This window comes from Lissotriton helveticus, chromosome 10 (assembly GCF_964261635.1).
Source record: "Lissotriton helveticus chromosome 10, aLisHel1.1, whole genome shotgun sequence".
In the NCBI taxonomy this organism is placed as follows: domain Eukaryota; kingdom Metazoa; phylum Chordata; class Amphibia; order Caudata; family Salamandridae; genus Lissotriton; species Lissotriton helveticus.
In genome coordinates, this window is record NC_136071.1 from 589,823,468 (window position 1) to 589,836,806 (window position 13,339).

A 13,339-nucleotide genomic window follows, 5' to 3' on the forward strand; every position below is an offset into this window, starting at 1 on the left:
ATCAGATATTTGTCTGTCGATGCCTGCACAAGTAAATTTTGAATACGTCTAATTGCAAGCATGTTGGATGATATCTCTGAGGTTTTCACACTTGTTCTGCACATTCTGAGCCGCTGCTGATACAGCAGAATAGAAGTAGGGTGAAGCCTTGAGAGGAACTTTGCTTTAACAGTAGCAAGCAGCAAGGTCGTTTCTGTAGTGTAGTGGTCATCACGTTCGCCTAACACGCGAAAGGTCCCCGGTTCGAGACCGGGCAGAAACACTGAGCGTTGGCTGCTTTTATGTGCACACTCTAAAACCTTATTATCTGAATGCAAGTTTAAGAAGAGGTGGTCTTTGAACACAGTGAGCCGTGGGAAACTTTCTTTACCTTTGCAAGACGAAACAAAGTTATCTGCATCCGTCATCTGGGGGTCGTTCTTGTGCCTATTTTTATTTTGTTTAAGCTATGTTGTATTGTTGGGGCCTTTACACCTGTGACATTGCTGTGAAGGTTGTAAGTGGAAACATTGGCAGGTGCAGATAGAAGAGTTAGACCTAAGCCCCCCTCATGAGCTGTCAGGATGGCCGAGTGGTCTAAGGCGCCAGACTCAAGAGAGCTTGATCTTCAGTGTAGCTGAGCCTTCTGGTCTCCTCATGGAGGCGTGGGTTCAAATCCCACTTCTGACAGGTCCCTTTTACACCCGTAAATCTTCCTGTTTTTTGCAGTGCGTTCCCGGCAAACACCACAATCTTTGCAGGAACCTGTAGCATGTGAAGAGAAATCCACCAACAATCAGGCTGGGCCCTCAATCACAATTCCATGGATTTCTGGAAATGACACCTCAGGCACACCTTCCATTAAATTTGCACTCCATCACAGTAACTGCCTTGCTGGGTTTCTAACTAAGCAGTTGATCCCATCATTTGTTGTGAGGCTCTCCTGCCACCTTTTGGGCAGAGAAGGCACTGTCCCTGCAAAAACACAGGCAGACATGTTCAACAGGGCTTCCTGGTTATGTGGGAGGAGCAGAATGCCATTGGTTCCCCCCTTGCAAATTCTAATTTACATAAGGAAGACAGAGAGGTAGCTGGGAGTAGGCACTGCACACGGGCATTGCACTCTCTCTTATGATTTGCAGCCAATTCTAGATTGAGGCAGGAGGAAAGGAGGTGACTCGCCCAACAATGGCTATACTGAGAAGTCAGCCACTCTGGGTCTCCCAGGTGAGTGTTTCAGGCCTGTGAGCCACTCATATAAATCTCGCCTGATCGAGCCTGAGCGAGCGCTGAGCGAGCGCGTTTGAATCCAAATATCAAACCCCTCTTTCTCAGGCGCAGGAAATGGTGGGCCCTTCATTGCTTCTGGTGTGGAAGTCTATGGGGCAAGGGTCCAGGACTTGCAGAGGAGAACAATTGCCAGAAAGTGCTTGCTGTTCTCATCTGTGCCTTTTTTCTGCTCACTGGCTGATAGGAGATTGGCTGCCCCCTTTCTTGCTAGAGTGAAAAAACAACAACTTGAGAGAAAACATGACGTTGTGAGGCTCACTTAGAGGGAGACTAGCCAAATAGCCCTGCTTTTTTTCTGAAAGACGCTTCAGAAATTGTTCAAAATGTCTCCTGGCCACTCAGGCTCGTTGGTCTAGGGGTATGATTCTCGCTTCGGGTGCGAGAGGTCCCGGGTTCAAATCCCGGACGAGCCCATGCTGTGGACATTTTCAGGATGCTTGTAATATAGGAGCATTTCTTCTTTTCAATGCTATAAGACGCTGTGTATGTCGAGAAAGTTCCTTACCCTGCACGCTATTTTCCACTTGTGGCGGGATAAAGGAGTGCAGGACTTCTTTGCAACTGCTTTTCTGGGCCAGACCAGCATGGTAGGAACATTACATGCATAGTGTTTTTCTAGTGTAATTTCAGGATATGGTTTCAAAATCGCCTCTTGGAATAAAAGTGGTCCTCATTCCTGTCTTCCAAAGAAATAGAGACCGGGTAAGGAGAGCCCAACTTTGAGCTTCAAGGACATTGGCCCTTAGTCTGTGCATTCCAGCCCAATACATGCCAACAAGATTCCTGAGTTAGTGTCTGTTTCTGTAGTGTAGTGGTTTTCACGTTCGCCTTACACGCGAAAGGTCCTTGGTTCGAGACCGGGCAGAAACAGCGGTTTGCTGTTTTTAACAGTGTTTGCCTTTACTGGCTGACTTTATAGGAAAGCTGAGATAATAGAGGCTGTCTATCCCTCACCAACCTGACGTAGTGTGCTCCAGGGATCTCAGTGACAGCTCGAAAAGAGAAGTGACGATAGCTTGCGCCATTCGCTTGCTCGCCCTTTGCTCTGAAGGGTGGGCCTACTTCATGAAAGCAAGGAATGAGAGCAGAAATGCTTTTCTTGTCCTCACCGCAAGCAGACACTTAGAGAAAACAAACTGTCTGAAGGACAGAGGCTTTTTAATTTCTTGTTTGATGACGGCCATGGAAAAGACAGCAATCATATTGCAGAAGAGAGCAACATGTGCAGTTGCTTGCTTTGGGTGAAGCATTCACCGACTAGCTGCCACTAACCCCTGGAGCCATGTCAGAGGTGACTCTTGCGTGGCTCGTTGGTCTAGGGGTATGATTCTCGCTTAGGGTGCGAGAGGTCCCGGGTTCAACTCCCGGACGAGCCCTTTTTAGAGCTAAACATACAAATCGTACTAAAAATGCACTATGCCTGACTATTTCTAGTAATACTCGGTGCATTGTTGCGCAACATATTCCTAACCTCAGAAGAAAAATGGATCATCGTGCTTTTTCTGCCTACCTGCTTAGTCTCAGTGTGTCCCAGGTGATGCTTTCCCAAGCTGTACTCGCAGACATTTAGGCATCAGATATTTGTCTGTCGATGCCTGCACAAGTAAATTTTGAATACGTCTAATTGCAAGCATGTTGGATGATATCTCTGAGGTTTTCACACTTGTTCTGCACATTCTGAGCCGCTGCTGATACAGCAGAATAGAAGTAGGGTGAAGCCTTGAGAGGAACTTTGCTTTAACAGTAGCAAGCAGCAAGGTCGTTTCTGTAGTGTAGTGGTCATCACGTTCGCCTAACACGCGAAAGGTCCCCGGTTCGAGACCGGGCAGAAACACTGAGCGTTGGCTGCTTTTATGTGCACTCTCTAAAACCTTATTATCTGAATGCAAGTTTAAGAAGAGGTGGTCTTTGAACACAGTGAGCCGTGGGAAACTTTCTTTACCTTTGCAAGACGAAACAAAGTTATCTGCATCCGTCATCTGGGGGTCGTTCTTGTGCCTATTTTTATTTTGTTTAAGCTATGTTGTATTGTTGGGGCCTTTACACCTGTGACATTGCTGTGAAGGTTGTAAGTGGAAACATTGGCAGGTGCAGATAGAAGAGTTAGACCTAAGCCCCCCTCATGAGCCGTCAGGATGGCCGAGTGGTCTAAGGCGCCAGACTCAAGAGAGCTTGATCTTCAGTGTAGCTGAGCCTTCTGGTCTCCTCATGGAGGCGTGGGTTCAAATCCCACTTCTGACAGGTCCCTTTTACACCCGTAAATCTTCCTGTTTTTTGCAGTGCGTTCCCGGCAAACACCACAATCTTTGCAGGAACCTGTAGCATGTGAAGAGAAATCCACCAACAATCAGGCTGGGCCCTCAATCACAATTCCATGGATTTCTGGAAATGACACCTCAGGCACACCTTCCATTAAATTTGCACTCCATCACAGTAACTGCCTTGCTGGGTTTCTAACTAAGCAGTTGATCCCATCATTTGTTGTGAGGCTCTCCTGCCACCTTTTGGGCAGAGAAGGCACTGTCCCTGCAAAAACACAGGCAGACATGTTCAACAGGGCTTCCTGGTTATGTGGGAGGAGCAGAATGCCATTGGTTCCCCCCTTGCAAATTCTAATTTACATAAGGAAGACAGAGAGGTAGCTGGGAGTAGGCACTGCACACGGGCATTGCACTCTCTCTTATGATTTGCAGCCAATTCTAGATTGAGGCAGGAGGAAAGGAGGTGACTCGCCCAACAATGGCTATACTGAGAAGTCAGCCACTCTGGGTCTCCCAGGTGAGTGTTTCAGGCCTGTGAGCCACTCATATAAATCTCGCCTGATCGAGCCTGATCGAGCGCTGAGCGAGCGCGTTTGAATCCAAATATCAAACCCCTCTTTCTCAGGCGCAGGAAATGGTGGGCCCTTCATTGCTTCTGGTGTGGAAGTCTATGGGGCAAGGGTCCAGGACTTGCAGAGGAGAACAATTGCCAGAAAGTGCTTGCTGTTCTCATCTGTGCCTTTTTTCTGCTCACTGGCTGATAGGAGATTGGCTGCCCCCTTTCTTGCTAGAGTGAAAAAACAACAACTTGAGAGAAAACATGACGTTGTGAGGCTCACTTAGAGGGAGACTAGCCAAATAGCCCTGCTTTTTTTCTGAAAGACGCTTCAGAAATTGTTCAAAATGTCTCCTGGCCACTCAGGCTCGTTGGTCTAGGGGTATGATTCTCGCTTCGGGTGCGAGAGGTCCCGGGTTCAAATCCCGGACGAGCCCATGCTGTGGACATTTTCAGGATGCTTGTAATATAGGAGCATTTCTTCTTTTCAATGCTATAAGACGCTGTGTATGTCGAGAAAGTTCCTTACCCTGCACGCTATTTACCACTTGTGGCGGGATAAAGGAGTGCAGGACTTCTTTGCAACTGCTTTTCTGGGCCAGACCAGCATGGTAGGAACATTACATGCATAGTGTTTTTCTAGTGTAATTTCAGGATATGGTTTCAAAATCGCCTCTTGGAATAAAAGTGGTCCTCATTCCTGTCTTCCAAAGAAATAGAGACCGGGTAAGGAGAGCCCAACTTTGAGCTTCAAGGACATTGGCCCTTAGTCTGTGCATTCCAGCCCAATACATGCCAACAAGATTCCTGAGTTAGTGTCTGTTTCTGTAGTGTAGTGGTTTTCACGTTCGCCTTACACGCGAAAGGTCCTTGGTTCGAGACCGGGCAGAAACAGCGGTTTGCTGTTTTTAACAGTGTTTGCCTTTACTGGCTGACTTTATAGGAAAGCTGAGATAATAGAGGCTGTCTATCCCTCACCAACCTGACGTAGTGTGCTCCAGGGATCTCAGTGACAGCTCGAAAAGAGAAGTGACGATAGCTTGCGCCATTCGCTTGCTCGCCCTTTGCTCTGAAGGGTGGGCCTACTTCATGAAAGCAAGGAATGAGAGCAGAAATGCTTTTCTTGTCCTCACCGCAAGCAGACACTTAGAGAAAACAAACTGTCTGAAGGACAGAGGCTTTTTAATTTCTTGTTTGATGACGGCCATGGAAAAGACAGCAATCATATTGCAGAAGAGAGCAACATGTGCAGTTGCTTGCTTTGGGTGAAGCATTCACCGACTAGCTGCCACTAACCCCTGGAGCCATGTCAGAGGTGACTCTTGCATGGCTCGTTGGTCTAGGGGTATGATTCTCGCTTAGGGTGCGAGAGGTCCCGGGTTCAAATCCCGGACGAGCCCTTTTTAGAGCTAAACATACAAATCGTACTAAAAATGCACTATGCCTGACTATTTCTAGTAATACTCGGTGCATTGTTGCGCAACATATTCCTAACCTCAGAAGAAAAATGGATCATCGTGCTTTTTCTGCCTACCTGCTTAGTCTCAGTGTGTCCCAGGTGATGCTTTCCCAAGCTGTACTCGCAGACATTTAGGCATCAGATATTTGTCTGTCGATGCCTGCACAAGTAAATTTTGAATACGTCTAATTGCAAGCATGTTGGATGATATCTCTGAGGTTTTCACACTTGTTCTGCACATTCTGAGCCGCTGCTGATACAGCAGAATAGAAGTAGGGTGAAGCCTTGAGAGGAACTTTGCTTTAACAGTAGCAAGCAGCAAGGTCGTTTCTGTAGTGTAGTGGTCATCACGTTCGCCTAACACGCGAAAGGTCCCCGGTTCGAGACCGGGCAGAAACACTGAGCGTTGGCTGCTTTTATGTGCACACTCTAAAACCTTATTATCTGAATGCAAGTTTAAGAAGAGGTGGTCTTTGAACACAGTGAGCCGTGGGAAACTTTCTTTACCTTTGCAAGACGAAACAAAGTTATCTGCATCCGTCATCTGGGGGTCGTTCTTGTGCCTATTTTTATTTTGTTTAAGCTATGTTGTATTGTTGGGGCCTTTACACCTGTGACATTGCTGTGAAGGTTGTAAGTGGAAACATTGGCAGGTGCAGATAGAAGAGTTAGACCTAAGCCCCCCTCATGAGCTGTCAGGATGGCCGAGTGGTCTAAGGCGCCAGACTCAAGAGAGCTTGATCTTCAGTGTAGCTGAGCCTTCTGGTCTCCTCATGGAGGCGTGGGTTCAAATCCCACTTCTGACAGGTCCCTTTTACACCCGTAAATCTTCCTGTTTTTTGCAGTGCGTTCCCGGCAAACACCACAATCTTTGCAGGAACCTGTAGCATGTGAAGAGAAATCCACCAACAATCAGGCTGGGCCCTCAATCACAATTCCATGGATTTCTGGAAATGACACCTCAGGCACACCTTCCATTAAATTTGCACTCCATCACAGTAACTGCCTTGCTGGGTTTCTAACTAAGCAGTTGATCCCATCATTTGTTGTGAGGCTCTCCTGCCACCTTTTGGGCAGAGAAGGCACTGTCCCTGCAAAAACACAGGCAGACATGTTCAACAGGGCTTCCTGGTTATGTGGGAGGAGCAGAATGCCATTGGTTCCCCCCTTGCAAATTCTAATTTACATAAGGAAGACAGAGAGGTAGCTGGGAGTAGGCACTGCACACGGGCATTGCACTCTCTCTTATGATTTGCAGCCAATTCTAGATTGAGGCAGGAGGAAAGGAGGTGACTCGCCCAACAATGGCTATACTGAGAAGTCAGCCACTCTGGGTCTCCCAGGTGAGTGTTTCAGGCCTGTGAGCCACTCATATAAATCTCGCCTGATCGAGCCTGAGCGAGCGCTGAGCGAGCGCGTTTGAATCCAAATATCAAACCCCTCTTTCTCAGGCGCAGGAAATGGTGGGCCCTTCATTGCTTCTGGTGTGGAAGTCTATGGGGCAAGGGTCCAGGACTTGCAGAGGAGAACAATTGCCAGAAAGTGCTTGCTGTTCTCATCTGTGCCTTTTTTCTGCTCACTGGCTGATAGGAGATTGGCTGCCCCCTTTCTTGCTAGAGTGAAAAAACAACAACTTGAGAGAAAACATGACGTTGTGAGGCTCACTTAGAGGGAGACTAGCCAAATAGCCCTGCTTTTTTTCTGAAAGACGCTTCAGAAATTGTTCAAAATGTCTCCTGGCCACTCAGGCTCGTTGGTCTAGGGGTATGATTCTCGCTTCGGGTGCGAGAGGTCCCGGGTTCAAATCCCGGACGAGCCCATGCTGTGGACATTTTCAGGATGCTTGTAATATAGGAGCATTTCTTCTTTTCAATGCTATAAGACGCTGTGTATGTCGAGAAAGTTCCTTACCCTGCACGCTATTTTCCACTTGTGGCGGGATAAAGGAGTGCAGGACTTCTTTGCAACTGCTTTTCTGGGCCAGACCAGCATGGTAGGAACATTACATGCATAGTGTTTTTCTAGTGTAATTTCAGGATATGGTTTCAAAATCGCCTCTTGGAATAAAAGTGGTCCTCATTCCTGTCTTCCAAAGAAATAGAGACCGGGTAAGGAGAGCCCAACTTTGAGCTTCAAGGACATTGGCCCTTAGTCTGTGCATTCCAGCCCAATACATGCCAACAAGATTCCTGAGTTAGTGTCTGTTTCTGTAGTGTAGTGGTTTTCACGTTCGCCTTACACGCGAAAGGTCCTTGGTTCGAGACCGGGCAGAAACAGCGGTTTGCTGTTTTTAACAGTGTTTGCCTTTACTGGCTGACTTTATAGGAAAGCTGAGATAATAGAGGCTGTCTATCCCTCACCAACCTGACGTAGTGTGCTCCAGGGATCTCAGTGACAGCTCGAAAAGAGAAGTGACGATAGCTTGCGCCATTCGCTTGCTCGCCCTTTGCTCTGAAGGGTGGGCCTACTTCATGAAAGCAAGGAATGAGAGCAGAAATGCTTTTCTTGTCCTCACCGCAAGCAGACACTTAGAGAAAACAAACTGTCTGAAGGACAGAGGCTTTTTAATTTCTTGTTTGATGACGGCCATGGAAAAGACAGCAATCATATTGCAGAAGAGAGCAACATGTGCAGTTGCTTGCTTTGGGTGAAGCATTCACCGACTAGCTGCCACTAACCCCTGGAGCCATGTCAGAGGTGACTCTTGCATGGCTCGTTGGTCTAGGGGTATGATTCTCGCTTAGGGTGCGAGAGGTCCCGGGTTCAAATCCCGGACGAGCCCTTTTTAGAGCTAAACATACAAATCGTACTAAAAATGCACTATGCCTGACTATTTCTAGTAATACTCGGTGCATTGTTGCGCAACATATTCCTAACCTCAGAAGAAAAATGGATCATCGTGCTTTTTCTGCCTACCTGCTTAGTCTCAGTGTGTCCCAGGTGATGCTTTCCCAAGCTGTACTCGCAGACATTTAGGCATCAGATATTTGTCTGTCGATGCCTGCACAAGTAAATTTTGAATACGTCTAATTGCAAGCATGTTGGATGATATCTCTGAGGTTTTCACACTTGTTCTGCACATTCTGAGCCGCTGCTGATACAGCAGAATAGAAGTAGGGTGAAGCCTTGAGAGGAACTTTGCTTTAACAGTAGCAAGCAGCAAGGTCGTTTCTGTAGTGTAGTGGTCATCACGTTCGCCTAACACGCGAAAGGTCCCCGGTTCGAGACCGGGCAGAAACACTGAGCGTTGGCTGCTTTTATGTGCACACTCTAAAACCTTATTATCTGAATGCAAGTTTAAGAAGAGGTGGTCTTTGAACACAGTGAGCCGTGGGAAACTTTCTTTACCTTTGCAAGACGAAACAAAGTTATCTGCATCCGTCATCTGGGGGTCGTTCTTGTGCCTATTTTTATTTTGTTTAAGCTATGTTGTATTGTTGGGGCCTTTACACCTGTGACATTGCTGTGAAGGTTGTAAGTGGAAACATTGGCAGGTGCAGATAGAAGAGTTAGACCTAAGCCCCCCTCATGAGCTGTCAGGATGGCCGAGTGGTCTAAGGCGCCAGACTCAAGAGAGCTTGATCTTCAGTGTAGCTGAGCCTTCTGGTCTCCTCATGGAGGCGTGGGTTCAAATCCCACTTCTGACAGGTCCCTTTTACACCCGTAAATCTTCCTGTTTTTTGCAGTGCGTTCCCGGCAAACACCACAATCTTTGCAGGAACCTGTAGCATGTGAAGAGAAATCCACCAACAATCAGGCTGGGCCCTCAATCACAATTCCATGGATTTCTGGAAATGACACCTCAGGCACACCTTCCATTAAATTTGCACTCCATCACAGTAACTGCCTTGCTGGGTTTCTAACTAAGCAGTTGATCCCATCATTTGTTGTGAGGCTCTCCTGCCACCTTTTGGGCAGAGAAGGCACTGTCCCTGCAAAAACACAGGCAGACATGTTCAACAGGGCTTCCTGGTTATGTGGGAGGAGCAGAATGCCATTGGTTCCCCCCTTGCAAATTCTAATTTACATAAGGAAGACAGAGAGGTAGCTGGGAGTAGGCACTGCACACGGGCATTGCACTCTCTCTTATGATTTGCAGCCAATTCTAGATTGAGGCAGGAGGAAAGGAGGTGACTCGCCCAACAATGGCTATACTGAGAAGTCAGCCACTCTGGGTCTCCCAGGTTAGTGTTTCAGGCCTGTGAGCCACTCATATAAATCTCGCCTGATCGAGCCTGATCGAGCGCTGAGCGAGCGCGTTTGAATCCAAATATCAAACCCCTCTTTCTCAGGCGCAGGAAATGGTGGGCCCTTCATTGCTTCTGGTGTGGAAGTCTATGGGGCAAGGGTCCAGGACTTGCAGAGGAGAACAATTGCCAGAAAGTGCTTGCTGTTCTCATCTGTGCCTTTTTTCTGCTCACTGGCTGATAGGAGATTGGCTGCCCCCTTTCTTGCTAGAGTGAAAAAACAACAACTTGAGAGAAAACATGACGTTGTGAGGCTCACTTAGAGGGAGACTAGCCAAATAGCCCTGCTTTTTTTCTGAAAGACGCTTCAGAAATTGTTCAAAATGTCTCCTGGCCACTCAGGCTCGTTGGTCTAGGGGTATGATTCTCGCTTCGGGTGCGAGAGGTCCCGGGTTCAAATCCCGGACGAGCCCATGCTGTGGACATTTTCAGGATGCTTGTAATATAGGAGCATTTCTTCTTTTCAATGCTATAAGACGCTGTGTATGTCGAGAAAGTTCCTTACCCTGCACGCTATTTTCCACTTGTGGCGGGATAAAGGAGTGCAGGACTTCTTTGCAACTGCTTTTCTGGGCCAGACAAGCATGGTAGGAACATTACATGCATAGTGTTTTTCTAGTGTAATTTCAGGATATGGTTTCAAAATCGCCTCTTGGAATAAAAGTGGTCCTCATTCCTGTCTTCCAAAGAAATAGAGACCGGGTAAGGAGAGCCCAACTTTGAGCTTCAAGGACATTGGCCCTTAGTCTGTGCATTCCAGCCCAATACATGCCAACAAGATTCCTGAGTTAGTGTCTGTTTCTGTAGTGTAGTGGTTATCACGTTCGCCTTACACGCGAAAGGTCCCTGGTTCGAGACCGGGCAGAAACAGCGGTTTGCTGTTTTTAACAGTGTTTGCCTTTACTTGCTGACTTTATAGGAAAGCTGAGATAATAGAGGCTGTCTATCCCTCACCAACCTGACGTAGTGTGCTCCAGGGATCTCAGTGACAGCTCGAAAAGAGAAGTGACGATAGCTTGCGCCATTCGCTTGCTCGCCCTTTGCTCTGAAGGGTGGGCCTACTTCATGAAAGCAAGGAATGAGAGCAGAAATGCTTTTCTTGTCCTCACCGCAAGCAGACACTTAGAGAAAACAAACTGTCTGAAGGACAGAGGCTTTTTAATTTCTTGTTTGATGACGGCCATGGAAAAGACAGCAATCATATTGCAGAAGAGAGCAACATGTGCAGTTGCTTGCTTTGGGTGAAGCATTCACCGACTAGCTGCCACTAACCCCTGGAGCCATGTCAGAGGTGACTCTTGCGTGGCTCGTTGGTCTAGGGGTATGATTCTCGCTTAGGGTGCGAGAGGTCCCGGGTTCAAATCCCGGACGAGCCCTTTTTAGAGCTAAACATACAAATCGTACTAAAAATGCACTATGCCTGACTATTTCTAGTAATACTCGGTGCATTGTTGCGCAACATATTCCTAACCTCAGAAGAAAAATGGATCATCGTGCTTTTTCTGCCTACCTGCTTAGTCTCAGTGTGTCCCAGGTGATGCTTTCCCAAGCTGTACTCGCAGACATTTAGGCATCAGATATTTGTCTGTCGATGCCTGCACAAGTAAATTTTGAATACGTCTAATTGCAAGCATGTTGGATGATATCTCTGAGGTTTTCACACTTGTTCTGCACATTCTGAGCCGCTGCTGATACAGCAGAATAGAAGTAGGGTGAAGCCTTGAGAGGAACTTTGCTTTAACAGTAGCAAGCAGCAAGGTCGTTTCTGTAGTGTAGTGGTCATCACGTTCCCCTAACACGCGAAAGGTCCCCGGTTCGAGACCGGGCAGAAACACTGAGCGTTGGCTGCTTTTATGTGCACACTCTAAAACCTTATTATCTGAATGCAAGTTTAAGAAGAGGTGGTCTTTGAACACAGTGAGCCGTGGGAAACTTTCTTTACCTTTGCAAGACGAAACAAAGTTATCTGCATCCGTCATCTGGGGGTCGTTCTTGTGCCTATTTTTATTTTGTTTAAGCTATGTTGTATTGTTGGGGCCTTTACACCTGTGACATTGCTGTGAAGGTTGTAAGTGGAAACATTGGCAGGTGCAGATAGAAGAGTTAGACCTAAGCCCCCCTCATGAGCCGTCAGGATGGCCGAGTGGTCTAAGGCGCCAGACTCAAGAGAGCTTGATCTTCAGTGTAGCTGAGCCTTCTGGTCTCCTCATGGAGGCGTGGGTTCAAATCCCACTTCTGACAGGTCCCTTTTACACCCGTAAATCTTCCTGTTTTTTGCAGTGCGTTCCCGGCAAACACCACAATCTTTGCAGGAACCTGTAGCATGTGAAGAGAAATCCACCAACAATCAGGCTGGGCCCTCAATCACAATTCCATGGATTTCTGGAAATGACACCTCAGGCACACCTTCCATTAAATTTGCACTCCATCACAGTAACTGCCTTGCTGGGTTTCTAACTAAGCAGTTGATCCCATCATTTGTTGTGAGGCTCTCCTGCCACCTTTTGGGCAGAGAAGGCACTGTCCCTGCAAAAACACAGGCAGACATGTTCAACAGGGCTTCCTGGTTATGTGGGAGGAGCAGAATGCCATTGGTTCCCCCCTTGCAAATTCTAATTTACATAAGGAAGACAGAGAGGTAGCTGGGAGTAGGCACTGCACACGGGCATTGCACTCTCTCTTATGATTTGCAGCCAATTCTAGATTGAGGCAGGAGGAAAGGAGGTGACTCGCCCAACAATGGCTATACTGAGAAGTCAGCCACTCTGGGTCTCCCAGGTGAGTGTTTCAGGCCTGTGAGCCACTCATATAAATCTCGCCTGATCGAGCCTGAGCGAGCGCTGAGCGAGCGCGTTTGAATCCAAATATCAAACCCCTCTTTCTCAGGCGCAGGAAATGGTGGGCCCTTCATTGCTTCTGGTGTGGAAGTCTATGGGGCAAGGGTCCAGGACTTGCAGAGGAGAACAATTGCCAGAAAGTGCTTGCTGTTCTCATCTGTGCCTTTTTTCTGCTCACTGGCTGATAGGAGATTGGCTGCCCCCTTTCTTGCTAGAGTGAAAAAACAACAACTTGAGAGAAAACATGACGTTGTGAGGCTCACTTAGAGGGAGACTAGCCAAATAGCCCTGCTTTTTTTCTGAAAGACGCTTCAGAAATTGTTCAAAATGTCTCCTGGCCACTCAGGCTCGTTGGTCTAGGGGTATGATTCTCGCTTCGGGTGCGAGAGGTCCCGGGTTCAAATCCCGGACGAGCCCATGCTGTGGGCATTTTCAGGATGCTTGTAATATAGGAGCATTTCTTCTTTTCAATGCTATAAGACGCTGTGTATGTCGAGAAAGTTCCTTACCCTGCACGCTATTTACCACTTGTGGCGGGATAAAGGAGTGCAGGACTTCTTTGCAACTGCTTTTCTGGGCCAGACCAGCATGGTAGGAACATTACATGCATAGTGTTTTTCTAGTGTAATTTCAGGATATGGTTTCAAAATCGCCTCTTGGAATAAAAGTGGTCCTCATTCCTGTCTTCCAAAGAAATAGAGACCGGGTAA

The 13,339-nt window shown here is 47.4% G+C and overlaps 23 non-coding genes across 23 annotated transcripts; all 23 read left to right on the top strand.

Annotated features, from left to right (window-relative positions):
- The first annotated feature begins 189 nt into the window (after positions 1-189).
- On the top strand, positions 190-262 carry TRNAV-AAC (transfer RNA valine (anticodon AAC)). Its single transcript has one exon. It is a non-coding gene; the product is annotated as a tRNA-Val (tRNA).
- A 295-nt stretch (positions 263-557) lies between these two features.
- Positions 558-669, top strand: TRNAL-CAA (transfer RNA leucine (anticodon CAA)). Its single transcript has 2 exons — positions 558-595; positions 624-669. It is a non-coding gene; the product is annotated as a tRNA-Leu (tRNA).
- A 941-nt stretch (positions 670-1,610) lies between these two features.
- On the top strand, positions 1,611-1,682 carry TRNAP-CGG (transfer RNA proline (anticodon CGG)). The gene has a single exon. It is a non-coding gene; the product is annotated as a tRNA-Pro (tRNA).
- Positions 1,683-2,066: 384 nt separating this feature from the next.
- TRNAV-UAC (transfer RNA valine (anticodon UAC)) lies at positions 2,067-2,139 on the top strand. The gene has a single exon. It is a non-coding gene; the product is annotated as a tRNA-Val (tRNA).
- Positions 2,140-2,573: 434 nt separating this feature from the next.
- Positions 2,574-2,645, top strand: TRNAP-AGG (transfer RNA proline (anticodon AGG)). Its single transcript has one exon. It is a non-coding gene; the product is annotated as a tRNA-Pro (tRNA).
- Positions 2,646-3,030: 385 nt separating this feature from the next.
- TRNAV-AAC (transfer RNA valine (anticodon AAC)) lies at positions 3,031-3,103 on the top strand. Its single transcript has one exon. It is a non-coding gene; the product is annotated as a tRNA-Val (tRNA).
- Positions 3,104-3,398: 295 nt separating this feature from the next.
- Positions 3,399-3,510, top strand: TRNAL-CAA (transfer RNA leucine (anticodon CAA)). Its single transcript has 2 exons — positions 3,399-3,436; positions 3,465-3,510. It is a non-coding gene; the product is annotated as a tRNA-Leu (tRNA).
- Positions 3,511-4,451: 941 nt separating this feature from the next.
- TRNAP-CGG (transfer RNA proline (anticodon CGG)) lies at positions 4,452-4,523 on the top strand. The gene has a single exon. It is a non-coding gene; the product is annotated as a tRNA-Pro (tRNA).
- A 384-nt stretch (positions 4,524-4,907) lies between these two features.
- TRNAV-UAC (transfer RNA valine (anticodon UAC)) lies at positions 4,908-4,980 on the top strand. Its single transcript has one exon. It is a non-coding gene; the product is annotated as a tRNA-Val (tRNA).
- A 434-nt stretch (positions 4,981-5,414) lies between these two features.
- Positions 5,415-5,486, top strand: TRNAP-AGG (transfer RNA proline (anticodon AGG)). The gene has a single exon. It is a non-coding gene; the product is annotated as a tRNA-Pro (tRNA).
- Positions 5,487-5,871: 385 nt separating this feature from the next.
- Positions 5,872-5,944, top strand: TRNAV-AAC (transfer RNA valine (anticodon AAC)). The gene has a single exon. It is a non-coding gene; the product is annotated as a tRNA-Val (tRNA).
- A 295-nt stretch (positions 5,945-6,239) lies between these two features.
- On the top strand, positions 6,240-6,351 carry TRNAL-CAA (transfer RNA leucine (anticodon CAA)). Its single transcript has 2 exons — positions 6,240-6,277; positions 6,306-6,351. It is a non-coding gene; the product is annotated as a tRNA-Leu (tRNA).
- A 941-nt stretch (positions 6,352-7,292) lies between these two features.
- TRNAP-CGG (transfer RNA proline (anticodon CGG)) lies at positions 7,293-7,364 on the top strand. The gene has a single exon. It is a non-coding gene; the product is annotated as a tRNA-Pro (tRNA).
- A 384-nt stretch (positions 7,365-7,748) lies between these two features.
- TRNAV-UAC (transfer RNA valine (anticodon UAC)) lies at positions 7,749-7,821 on the top strand. Its single transcript has one exon. It is a non-coding gene; the product is annotated as a tRNA-Val (tRNA).
- Positions 7,822-8,255: 434 nt separating this feature from the next.
- TRNAP-AGG (transfer RNA proline (anticodon AGG)) lies at positions 8,256-8,327 on the top strand. Its single transcript has one exon. It is a non-coding gene; the product is annotated as a tRNA-Pro (tRNA).
- A 385-nt stretch (positions 8,328-8,712) lies between these two features.
- Positions 8,713-8,785, top strand: TRNAV-AAC (transfer RNA valine (anticodon AAC)). Its single transcript has one exon. It is a non-coding gene; the product is annotated as a tRNA-Val (tRNA).
- A 295-nt stretch (positions 8,786-9,080) lies between these two features.
- On the top strand, positions 9,081-9,192 carry TRNAL-CAA (transfer RNA leucine (anticodon CAA)). The gene is made up of 2 exons: positions 9,081-9,118; positions 9,147-9,192. It is a non-coding gene; the product is annotated as a tRNA-Leu (tRNA).
- Positions 9,193-10,133: 941 nt separating this feature from the next.
- On the top strand, positions 10,134-10,205 carry TRNAP-CGG (transfer RNA proline (anticodon CGG)). Its single transcript has one exon. It is a non-coding gene; the product is annotated as a tRNA-Pro (tRNA).
- Positions 10,206-10,589: 384 nt separating this feature from the next.
- Positions 10,590-10,662, top strand: TRNAV-UAC (transfer RNA valine (anticodon UAC)). The gene has a single exon. It is a non-coding gene; the product is annotated as a tRNA-Val (tRNA).
- A 434-nt stretch (positions 10,663-11,096) lies between these two features.
- On the top strand, positions 11,097-11,168 carry TRNAP-AGG (transfer RNA proline (anticodon AGG)). Its single transcript has one exon. It is a non-coding gene; the product is annotated as a tRNA-Pro (tRNA).
- Positions 11,169-11,553: 385 nt separating this feature from the next.
- On the top strand, positions 11,554-11,626 carry TRNAV-AAC (transfer RNA valine (anticodon AAC)). The gene has a single exon. It is a non-coding gene; the product is annotated as a tRNA-Val (tRNA).
- A 295-nt stretch (positions 11,627-11,921) lies between these two features.
- On the top strand, positions 11,922-12,033 carry TRNAL-CAA (transfer RNA leucine (anticodon CAA)). Its single transcript has 2 exons — positions 11,922-11,959; positions 11,988-12,033. It is a non-coding gene; the product is annotated as a tRNA-Leu (tRNA).
- Positions 12,034-12,974: 941 nt separating this feature from the next.
- Positions 12,975-13,046, top strand: TRNAP-CGG (transfer RNA proline (anticodon CGG)). Its single transcript has one exon. It is a non-coding gene; the product is annotated as a tRNA-Pro (tRNA).
- The last annotated feature ends 293 nt before the right edge of the window (positions 13,047-13,339 follow it).